Raw genomic sequence first — 11203 nt, 5'->3', positions numbered from 1 at the left:
TAAATGCTGGAAATAAATGGGGCTGTAGAAACCACACAGCTCAACCCACTGATTTTGCAGATGGAGAACACAAGCCCTGCCTGATTATGTGCTCGCCCAAGGCCAGCTGGCTAGGAAGACAGTCTGGGGGTGAGTGGAAGTACCACCTGGGTTGTGACTTCACCAAAAATGAGCAGAGGACTTTGGGGTCCATATCTGAGTCCCTAATAGAGACTGGGGCCAGGGTTAGGGTGAAGGAGTTAGAATTGCCTCCTTGGAGAGACAAGGAGAAGAGAGAAATGTAGATATCTGGGAAAGATGCTTTTTCACATATCTTGGCTTCCTGAACTTTGAGACCTTTCCTCAGATCTAATGACCACTGACCTTGATGCCTACCTGGTGCTAAAATCTCTACCTTGATACTTCAGGTCACACACAATCCAAACCATTTCACTTTCTAGTGTCTCTCACTGGAAGCACTGTTGATATTTGGCCAGGACAATTCTTTTTGTAAGACAGGCTGTTTGGCATCCATGGCCTTCATTCACTAAACATCTGCTGCAGCTTCAACCATGATCGTTAGAAGATAAGCCTAGATACTTCCAAATGCCCCCAGGAAGGTGGTACTGCTTCCCCTCCCCACCTCTTCAGTCGAGAACTACCAAAGACCAGATGGCAGAGGTGCATTTTTGTTGAGCAAAGCGCATCTTGGTCAGCATGAGAAAGCAATAAGAACGATGGACAAGAGTGGCCTTAATGATCACCTTCCTCAAAATCACCTGCGGGGTCTGTTATAGGCCCACCCTCTGGGGATAGAATGCAAGAATATATATTTTTGATAGTCTCACTGGGTGATTTCTATGTATGCTAAAAGTTTGAGAACCATGTCTTAGTAGTTCTTGATTGTGGCTCAAAGGAGAATCAATACTTTATAACGCTACTGCTCATATCCAACTCTAGAGACCCTGAATTAATTTGAGTGCAGTGGGATCCTGGCATTGGATGTTTTAAAAGCTGCCTAGATGATTCTGATATTCAGCCAGGGTTAAGAAACACTACCATTAAGGAGTCTTGCCAGGTACGAGGTGATCACAAATTCATTTCCTGATTCTCTCTTCTGAGTTACATTAAAACAGTGGTTTTCAACCTTGGCTGCATCCCCCTGGGGAACTTTATAAAATCCTGATGCCTAGGTCATACCCTATACCATTGAAAGCAGAATCTTTGGGGACAGGATTCAGGCATCAGTATTTCTAAGGCTCCCCAGGTGACTCCAATGTGCAGCCAGCTTTAAGAATCAGTGATTCAGAATATTTGCCTGTCTTCTCCCATAATTCTCTGCTCTTGACTTTTATTTCTCCTCTAACCTCCTCGTTCAAAAGAGCTTGTGGGGTGGGGTTTAGGGTGAGACTAATTAAGGGATAAAGGGCAAGATTCAACCTGTTTCTCTTTGCCACTTAATTCCTGGCCATCACTTAACCAGCACTCTGGGAGTAGTTAAAGGGCAATGGAGAAACCTCTGGACCTATTGTTATATATTTCCAAGAGGAAGATTCTTGGACCAGCATCAAGCTTTTTTTTTTTTGAATCTTGACCTTCCCTGAGGTTTCTAAATATGATTCCAGGTTAGGCATTTCAACTTTTATTCTTTTCTGACATTTCATTTCTGTGGCATGTGGGGTCAAAGAAGCAATGGAAAGTTGGCAGCCATTCTCTTCTAATTAGCAGACATATCAGTGGTTGAAATTATTTACCAGTAACAGGCCAGCACAGCTCCAGGAATGTTAATGACTGTCATTGGTTCTCGAGTCCGATTTCATAACTGATAAGGGTTGTTAATATGTCGTCACTGCAGTTAAAGGCTCATAAAAGACATTTGTCCTATTCAGTGTCATTGGGTAATGACCCCCAGATTTGCCTTTGGGTGGGTTAGAAGGTCAGATGTGCCCCCCTTTTTAAAGAAATGTTAAATCTAACCTCAGCTGCTGCAGGCAGAAGGGAAAGATGAAATTCCAGACAGAGCTGCTGCCGCTTTGACGTGTTTCACAGTCATGTCAAAGCGGGGGCTGCCTGTAACCCCACTTCCAACAGCTCCAGCCCAATCTTGCTGGAAGGGAAGGTTGTTCTTTCTGTGCCAGGCTAGGTCCCAGGCGTTCAGAGTAAAACTGTGGACGTCTGGAGTGCTCTGACTCCAAGTGTTAAATTCCTTCAGTATATGCATGTGCGTGCGCGCGCACACACACACACACACACACACACTTGTCTAAGACACATCATTTGCATTGGGCTGGTGGACCCCAGTGTGAGTTGGGAGTCATTAGTCCACAGTACCCTCCCGTCTTGATCAGTAGTCCTTCCCTGCTGTGTGCCCTCCCTTAGGTCCAGCTCTGATCATCAGATAGTTTAATACATTTGAACCGCAAATCCTTCTTCCTACGAAGGATCCCTTCTTCTTTAAACTTATGTTAGCAAATAGATATGGGGTTAGAGAGGAAACAGCACAGCCTGACGATGTATGATGACAGCATCTAAACCCCAAATCAAAAATTCCTCCAAGAGGTAGATAATTGCCTTAAAACTGCAGACCCCAAAGGGACCACTCACGTAATTCTTCCCAGAATTCCAGACATTATTCACCCAAAATGGCCTCTGAGAACTTAGAATGACAACTTCAAAAATTTTAACATCTAGTTCCCCCCAGCTACTATTTACTGAGTGTTGTGCTAAGCTCTTTTACATCTGAGATAGTATTCAGTCCTCACACAACCCAAAGAGGGAGGCACAATATCATTGTTCCCACTTAGAGGAGGAAGTATGCCCAGGTTTACACAGTCAGGAAGTGTGAGGATATGAGTCAAGGTGTGTCTGGGTCCAGAACTACTTGCCATTAGCTGTTGTGCTTTATGCATTGGCGCTGCTGCTACACTGGCTGACCTTGCTGTGACACTGGAACCTGGTCTTACTATTTTTCTGTGCTTTCATTAATTCTGTCCTCATATCTGTTGACCTTATCACTCTTATAGCCTTGGTTCAGCTCTCTCTGAGGTAAGAGAGGTCTTTGCCAACCAATCTCATGGTTCTCTAACCAGGTTCCTAACATGGTGTCTTTGTGCTCTAGTCTTTTTATGGCGCCCTGGTATTCTGTATATGTAGAAGCTAAGCTTCCAGATCTCTTATAGGTGCCCCCTTTGCTCCCCCTCTCCGCTTCTCTGAACTTGTTTCTCCAACCACAAACTTACAACAAATTCTCTAGAGGTTCAGTCAGAAGAATTTTTTTTTTTGGTACCAAGAACATTAAAAAATGATAGGTCTGCCACACACCTGGATTCTCTCCCACCTCAAGGTGAGTTTACTTGTCTGTCCACACTGTTCTTAGAATGGCCATCTAAATGTTTTCATTACCAGTTGAAGTGGACAGTTGTTTTGTGCCTTCCTGTCACCCTGATTGTGCTTTAGGGGACCATTCTTACTCCACTTTTAGTCCATACTCAATCAATCTGTGACTCCAGGGGTGGACATGTTACCCAGACTTTGCCACTCAGGACATTCCCTCTCCTGGGCCAAAGGACAGGCTCAAAGATGTAGACAGGAACCAAACAGAGCCAATCAGAATTAATTCTAGACTCGTCTTTAAAGAACTGGATAAGATTCCAACTCTTTACTTCTGGACTTGTAGCCACAAGGATGTAATTGTGAAGTTGCTGATGGCCACTGGTCCATCAGGAAGGGAGAGTCTATGTGAAAAGAGAGTCCACAGAGGATAAAGCGGAACCAAGAGTTGGAAAGAGACTGGGCCCTTATGATATTGTCTGAAACTGTGGATCCAGGCATAACTGAAACATACCCATGGACTTTTCAGTTACATGAGAAAATACATTATAGTTGAGTTGAATTTCTGTCACTTGAATGAAAAGGTTCACCACCAGTACAGCAGTCTTCCCATGGGTCATCGGTTGGTTCCTCGTGCAAAAGATAGCCCAGATGCTCTTCTGGGACAGATCAACACAAAAACACTTCTTCACTAGAAATCACCCCTACACCCAGAAGCCTGTGAGAAACAGTTTTGTAAATAGTAAAATGAGCACCATTAAGAGGTAATATTCATATACCTCAGTGTGAATTGACTTTCTCAATATGAGAGTTAACGGCGGGAGGATAGAAAATATGTAAGGCTCTGGGTACAGGGTCCTGAGGTATACTAGAATGATTAAGGGAAGAGGCCGGAATAGGTGAGGATAGAGGAATTGATATGTATTGAAAATGAACATCTTGGCCAACAGGCACATGAAAAGATGCTGAACATCACTAATCATCAGGGAAATGCAAATCAAAATCACAGAGAGATACCACCTCACACCTGTCAGAAGGGCTATGATCAAAAAGGACACAACTAACAAATGTTGGCAAGGATGTGGAGAAAAGGGAACCCTCGTACACTGTTGATGGGAATGTAAATTGGTGCAGCCACTCTGGAAAACAGTATGGAAATCTCTCAAAAAACTAAAATTAGAACTACCGTATAACCCAGCAATTCTACTTCTGGGTATATATCAAAAAAACCAAAAACACTAATTCAAAAAGATACATGCACCCCAATGTTCCTAGCAGCATTATTTACAATTGCCAAGACATGGAAGCAACCTAAGTGTCCATCTACAGATGAATGGATAAAGAAGATGGAATACTGCTCATCCGTAAAAAAGAATGAAATTTTGCCACCTGCAGCAACATGGATGGACCTGGAGGGCATTATGCTAAGTGAAATAAGTCAGACAGAGAAAGACAAATATACTGTATGATACCACTTATACGTGGAATCTAAAAATTACAACAGACTACTGAATATAACAAAAAAGAGGCAGACTCACAGATATAGAGAACAAACTAGTGGTTACGGGGCAGGGAGGCGCCGTATAAGGACAGGGGAGTGGAAGGTACAAACTATGGGGGGTAAGATAGGCTCAAGGATGGGAAATATAGCCAACATTTTGTAATAACTGTAAATGGAAAGTAACCTTTCAAAATTGGACATAAAATAAATTTTAAAATTAAGAAAAAATTTTAATTAATAAAATGAACAGCTTAATTTTGCCTGAGGCCATGTTTCCATTAATTGGCCTTTCCACCCAAATCAAGAGCAGAACTGAAAAACCTAATAAAAACAAAACCCACGGAGAAAAGAAAAATTTTCACAATAGCCCAAGTGAAAGTAATGACATGAGCTAATCCAATTTGTATAAACAAAGAAATTACTCCACGCAATGGGACTGACTCATTTTGTGTCAGAACTAAATACCAGGAAGTAGAGGGTAGATAGGGAACCTGGCCTAAATATACAGAGGTGGGGGAGATGGAGACTAATTACTCCATTGGAGGAGAGAGAGAAAAGAAACAAAAAGTTTTTCCATGGCAACTGACCATAAAGTGTTCAAAAAGAAACATTCAAATAGCACTTCAACCCGCAATGTATGTTCCAAGAGGCTCACTGGGGAAAATATTGCAGATTTTAAAAATTCACTGGCAAGTAGTCAATTAAATTTTATTTTCTAGTTCTGATTGATGGACCTGACTTTTTAGGGCTAGGCATACAAACTGGCTGTCAGATATAAAATTCAGTGGAAAGAGGGAACATTTAAATTTTCCTTTAAGATAATGATTTACAACATTTTCCATGTCATTGTGCACCCAGACAATGACAACAATTTTATGGTACTAAGGTAAAAAGATTAGGTCATTTGAGGCAGAGGTTACTGACCTGTGTCACCCCAGGTCCACTCAAGTTCCCAAAGACTGAGGAAGACCTCTCTTGCGCACAAGTGAGCTGGGTCCACCAGTTAGGAAACTCAGTCAAAGACTGGGCCAAGCCTAGACTGAGCCCACATGGGGAGGAGGACAAGGCACTGGAATGAAGGCCAAAGACCAATACTTTGGTTCTAGCTCTGCCACGTGTAGGACGTGGACACTGCCCTTAACCTCAGTGTGCCTCAGTTGGCTTACGTATAAAACCAAGTTAAAGATGCCCTTACCTTCTCTACCTTACAGGGTCACTGTGAGGATCAAGAGTACCATGTTCATGAACATAATTTGCAACCATAGAGTACTATAGAAACATATGGCATGATAATGACAGTGGGTATGATGGTGTTTTCTCCCCAACCCTGCCCCATCTAGACCACTCTCACTTTCAGGAGTTACCCTGCTATGGGCAGCAGTTGACACTGAGGAGAATAATGCAGCTGCTGTACAAGAGTGACTGGGGCCTAGAGTGTGGGAGGCTATTCTGCAGCTGGGCTTTTGAGTTGGGCCAAAGAGCTAATGGGGTTTTGGCTTCCTGAGCACCTCTGTTGAAACTCCCTGGGGAATTTTGCTTTATGAAATTCCCAGCAACTTGGGATCCCACTGGGTTGGTGATTAGGAGGCTGGAGGGCTCCCTGTTGGATGAAAAATATGTGTTTGAAGTCTGCTGGGAAGAGCTGTAGGAGTTGAGAGTTCTTCCCTGACGGCCACTGTGCATTGACAGCAGCTGCCCCTACCACTGTTGATTGCCAATTACTTTTGTCTCCAGAGCCAAAGAAAATATGTTTGAAGTGAACCCTTTGAATTAGACCTATTTTGCACTAGGATCCACAGCTGGTGAAATATTAACGAACAGGTGGGTTGCACAATACTCCCAGATTGCATTAGAATTGATTTTTATAGGCTAAACTGTTAACGCTAGAGGTGCTGACATATATCCTGCTAAGGTTAGCAGACCCAGAAGCCATTAAAATCAACACAGAGCACATTCAGACTTATCAAACACAACGTCTATTTTACCGAGAATGGAGTAAGTAGTAGGTAAAGAGATTGAGATTCCACATAATCTGTCTCAGAAACAGGAAGAACTAATTTTGTAATGGATGGCTAGCAATGCCTACTCTGGAAGGCTCTAAATATTTTTTCTGTCTGGGAAGGGAATTCTATGATATTAACTGGAATAAGACGGGATGGAGGAGGTAGACTAGTTCTTCTGGAAGTCATGTCCATGAACAGAACAAATCCTGGATTCCCTCAAATTTCAGTCTCTGCAGGGAGTTACATTTAAAGTAATGTAACTACTGTCTAGCAGCTGAATAGTTTCAACCTTTACTTGTGCCTCTTGAAGATCATGATTCAAAAGCCTTTCCCCCAGTTCACAGTACTCTCCCACCCTTCACCTGCTTCACCTGCCCTCCCTTACCAAACCCTAAAACTCTTCTCCAGCCCCGAACAACTCAATAAAATGCATGGACCTTGCTTAGATCCTGATATGAGCAAACCAAGTGTAATGCAACACATTAAAAACAATAAGGGAAATTTGATTTCAGACTGTGGGCTAGACGATACCAATAAACTCTTGTTGGTTTTGATAGGTGTGATAATAGTATGGTGGTATGTAAGAAACCACCGATATTTTTGCAACACACATATAAATACATAGGGGTGAAATGACATGATTTGGGGATTTGCTTTAACATACTTCAGCCAAAAGAAAGGGAGAAGAAAGATAAAGGTATAGATGAAGGAAAAGTGAGGAAATACTGATAATTCTAGAATATGAGTGATTGATATTTGAAGTTCATTATTCTGTTTTCTCTACTTTTATGTATGCTTGAAATTTCTCCTAAGAAAATTATTTTTAAAAAAGAGAAAGAGGAAAGCAAATACAAATATACTCAGAACATCATAAGCAAAGGTAAAAATAAACCAGAGAAATGAATTTCAAAACAATAAAAAAGGAAGTATGGGGACTTTCCTGGTGGCACAGTGGTTAAGAATCCACCTGCCAATGCAGGGGACACAGATTCGATCCCTTGTCCGGGAAGATCCCACATGTCACGGAGCAACTAAGCCCATGCGTCACAGCTACTGAGCCTGCACTCTAGAGCCCACGAGCCACAACTACTGAGCCCACATACCACAATTACTGAAGCCCGCGTGCCTAGAGCCCGTGCTCCGAAACAAGAAAAGCCACCGCAATGACAAGCCCGTGCACCACAACAAAGATTAGCCCCTTCTTGCCGCAACTAGAGAAAGCCCACGCACAGCAACGAAGACCCAATGCAGCCAAAAATAAATAAATAATTTTTTTTTTTTTTAAGTATTTTGTAGACTGATAAGTCCATCAAGCAAACCTGACATGTCTGAGTGCCATTCGTGGAACCGTGGGTCAACAGTGCAGTGTGGTATATTTCAATGCAAAAAATTAAAATTATAAAAGCAGGATCATACACACAAACATGTTAAGCTTTTATAATTCTTTTAAGCCTGAATGGCCTAGCCTCATTCATAAAATATTTCCTAAATTTATATTCCTCTTAAAACTGAAAATATCTTCTTGATTTCTTTGTTTAAATTTTTTTAACAGATTTTTTTAAAACACTCTTGAATTGAGCAAAAAATAATATGAAGTGAGGTAGGGCTCTGAGGGGAATGGAATTTGTGTTAAAACTTTTCAAAATGAAATTTAACCTCATATTTTTAAAGCATTGCTTTCTGGCAGGATTCATACTTTTCCTCCCACACCCTCCCATCTGTGGTCAGTGTCTGGAAGAAAGTACTGCTACTCATAATTTTAAGGATTTTATTGTAAATTTAAGGGTTTTAAAGAAACTAGCGTGGATTCTGAAAGAAGCAGTCACTGGAAAAACAAATATTTTCTGAGAGTCCTAAAAGAGTTTAAAGAGAACTGACATTTATATCCATTGTTGCTAAAAGCACAAGTTTCATGTGAAAAACATTCAAGAAATAGGAATTGACCTACCCCATCCTGCATGGAATCTTGCATTCCTAATCACTAAAGCAGAGAGCTTAGAAGCAGGGGATGAAATGGGGTGAACTTAGCTTTGCTTAAGCTAGAACAATCGGATCATTTCCCTTTCTCATAGTCTCAATTATTTTCCCAGCCTTGGCTCTTATTTAAACAAGACCTTTTTCATCAAACATTTATCTAGCCAACTGATGTGGTGGAGAATTTGTTCAAATTGGTTATTTTGCATCTTGTTGGCAGAAGGGGGAAATGAATGCTTGAATGTTCAAGTTTTCACCCTGACATGTAGAGACTTGAGGTCGGGGGAATGGAGGTTCCTCCAGCTGGAGAGGTTAAGATGAACACACAGGCAACTACAGGACCAGGAAGAAAGTGAACCATCCTGTAGAAAGGTGTGATTATATGCTGAGACTTTAAAAGGAGAGAAAAAGACATTCAAACATAAGAAAGAAACTAATTTGTGTTAAACCTTGAAGGATAAGGAAGGAATAAAATAGAAGATATAGCACAAGCAAATACACACAGGCTGTAGTATAGAGATGGTGTGGGGAAGGGCAAGAAGGTCCATTTGACTGGAACACAGGGAAAATAGAAGAGACTAAGGTCAGAAGATGGAACAAATACTTTATGGAAAATTCTGGAATGTCAGGATGGGAATGTTAGGTATTAGGTAGATAATGAATGTGGGCACTGAGAGTTTTTTAAAAATGAGCAGCGCTGCCTTGTTGAGGGTAAATCTAACAGTGGTGAGTAAAATGAATTGGAGTACTGAGAGAACAGATAGTGATAATCACTACTGTTACTGAGTACTTTGCTGGTACCACTTTATATACATATATACTCCAATTGAGTACTCATAGCAAGAGGTATTATTATCCTTTTTTTTTTGCGGTACGCGGGCCTCTTACTGTTGTGGCCTCTCCCGTTGCGGAGCACAGGCTCCAGACGCGCAGGCTCAGCGACTATGGCTCACGGGCCCAGCCGCTCGGCGGCATGTGGGATCTTCCTGGACCGGGGCACGAACCCGTGTCCCCTGCATCGGCAGGCGGATCAACCACTGCGCCACCAGGGAAGCCCTATCCCATTTTATAGATGCAGAAATTGAGGCTTAGAGTGTTTAAGCAACTTGCCTGAGCCATGTAGTTACTAAGCAGTAGAGGCAGTATTCTTACCTACTCTTAATCACTATGTGTGACTATTTCTTACGGAGGCTAGAATGGATGGGAGGTAAGGAGGACCTGAATTAAGAAGGTGGTGATAGTAACCAAAAGGAGGGATCAAACTCTTGAGAAGCAGGATTGGCAAGACTTAGTAAACAATAGCCTTCAGAAGCGCTTGATACTGAGTCTGGGTGAAGGGAAGGGCAATACCATCACTGACCTAAATAAAGAAACCAGAAGAAAAACCTGCCATGGGATAAAAGATGACTAATTTGCTTTTAGCTATGTTGAATTTGAGATGCCATTAGTAAATGCCAGTGAAAATGCCTATGGGGCAGTTGAAAACATAGTTTGGTAGCTAAAGGGAGAAGATGGAGCTAGAAAGAGAAATTGAGATGCCATGAGGAAGCAGTGGAGAGGTCAACAGGTAAAGGAGGGTGGTGGAAGGAAATCATCCCAGGGTTTTGCTCTTGGTTTTGTTTTTTTCTACTCTCTCAGCTGAGAATAGAGATGCCTTTTGAATTTTGTCAGCCATTCCCTCCCAAACTATCTACCCATCCACCACCACCCCCATTCAGGAATGAAATGGAGAAATGTAGGACAAAATGTGGAATAATTCGTTGGCCTTCCATTTTGGGGGAAGAATAGAGGCAGCTTAGTAGAAGTGGGAGGATTCTAAATAAGAGTATAAGGGGCAATCCATTCTCTCTTTAATTTGTTTTCCAGCAGGATAAGACAAGGGCATCCATCTTCAGACCTGAAGTCCTGGTCAGTGTCCCAGGGAGCCACTGTGCATTGCTGCACAGGGCAGGCCTGGAGGGGCTAACACAGGTCAGGCAGCACATGTGCCTTGTTTTGGGAGGCAAGATGAGGCTTAAAGCTGGTAGGATATGCCCTGCATCCCCTGAGATTCTCCATCTAAAGACTCAGTTCTTTCCTAAAGCATCCTAAACATAGAAAGTGTAGTGGAAGGGCAAAATTCCACTGTTGAATTCCCCAGAAGGCCCAACAAATGAATGACTTGGTGTCAGTGGGGTGAAAGTGAAACAGTAAACATAGGAGTTTGTGCAGTCCCACATGAGTGAAGGGAGTCACCTCATCACTCTCCTGCTGATGGACAGCTTCTCATCTCCTAGTTTACCATCTTCCTCACAACTTGCCTCAGCAATTTTTGGGTCAAATTGCATGTTCAGAAGGATATTGCATGTTTCTGCTGGGGGTAAGTAGGGGTCACACTGACATGACTCACCTGCTACGAACTTGGAACTACGGGAAA

Source organism: Pseudorca crassidens, chromosome 14 (assembly GCF_039906515.1).
Source record: "Pseudorca crassidens isolate mPseCra1 chromosome 14, mPseCra1.hap1, whole genome shotgun sequence".
In the NCBI taxonomy this organism is placed as follows: Eukaryota; Metazoa; Chordata; class Mammalia; order Artiodactyla; family Delphinidae; genus Pseudorca; species Pseudorca crassidens.
The sequence above is the reverse complement of the archived record's forward strand: the minus strand, read 5'-3'. Positions refer to the sequence as shown.